Source organism: Suricata suricatta, chromosome 15 (assembly GCF_006229205.1).
Source record: "Suricata suricatta isolate VVHF042 chromosome 15, meerkat_22Aug2017_6uvM2_HiC, whole genome shotgun sequence".
Classification (NCBI taxonomy): domain Eukaryota; kingdom Metazoa; phylum Chordata; class Mammalia; order Carnivora; family Herpestidae; genus Suricata; species Suricata suricatta.
The window spans coordinates 32,023,705-32,024,813 of NC_043714.1; the positions used below are offsets into that span (position 1 = coordinate 32,023,705).

Sequence of the window (1,109 nt, forward strand, 5' to 3'; positions counted from 1 at the left end):
GGTAGGAATTCAGAGTGTAGAAACTGATGGAATGGAGAGGAAGAGAATTCATGGGATGTTGACGTTGTTTTTGGTATGCAATTCTTTCAACAGCTTAATTAGGATGGAAGAAGAAAAAATTAGAAAGAGGTTTTAAAGTCAAGGGAAATTTTTAAGACAGAGAAGACTTAAAACGTGATCATGCTTAGGGGTTCCCATGAAGTAACAGACAGGAAAGGGGTTTGCGTTGGAGGCGCAGGGATCCCCAGCTCTTTAGACAGAAGGAAAACTAATAAGCTCGGGTGTGGATGTAGGTAATTTGTGGGGTTGGGTAAGGCAATTGGGCAAAAACTGTAGAAACCCAAGCTTGATGGCCTTTATTACTTAAGTAGAAGACCCAGTCATCTGGTGAGTAGTGTGGTTGTCACTGACTGCTATTTGCAGGGTGGCCTTTCTTCTAAAAGTAACACACTGTACCAACATCACTTCTCCGGATTAGTTGATTCGTTTGTATAAATGGGGATAATAGACCCTTTTCCATGGTATTGGTGTGTTAATTTATCGCACTGACACATCCACTTGCTACTATTTATCTTTGTACTCATACTGGAGTACAGGGAGTGAATGTTCTGATTACTCGTAAAAATAAAGTGGAAGTCTTCCGGTATGATCATCTCATCTATTAAATGCAATTATTTACTCTTGCAATGGGCTCTAAATCAGATACTCAGGTCAAGGAGTATTTATTAATAGCCTACTTTTGCTGTAAAGCATTCAACAAGAACGCCAGTGCCCCGAGGACTTTACTTAAGGTCATTCACTAGTTCTGCCCCGAACCGGAAAGTCAAGTCAGCAGCACCTATCTCCAGTTTAGAAAAGCCTCTTCCCAAATCTCAGCCGCCACCCCGCCTCTTCCACAGGTTCGGGCCCCGCCTCCCTCTCCCATTGGCTGGCCCTCCACCTCTTCTCGACCGCTCCGAAGACCCGGAGGAGCGGAGTTTTCCAAAAGCATCATCGGGGCGCCCTTGCTGCGCATGCTCGCGGGAAGCCGGATTCCGGGTCCGGAGCTGGAGGTTTGAGGCGGCCGCGGCGCAGCGCGCTGTGCGGGGCCGGCTGGGAGGCGCGCGCTC

General features: G+C 47.3%; 1 protein-coding gene across 1 annotated transcript in view; it reads left to right on the forward strand.

The window, feature by feature from the left end:
- Positions 1 to 989: 989 nt before the first annotated feature.
- Positions 990 to 1,109, forward strand: part of WWP1 (WW domain containing E3 ubiquitin protein ligase 1) — a 119,919-nt gene continuing 119,799 nt past the window's right edge. The window contains exon 1 of the mRNA XM_029923206.1: positions 990 to 1,052. The gene's annotated coding sequence lies outside the window, so the exon portion shown is untranslated. The remainder of the gene's footprint in view (positions 1,053 to 1,109) is intronic.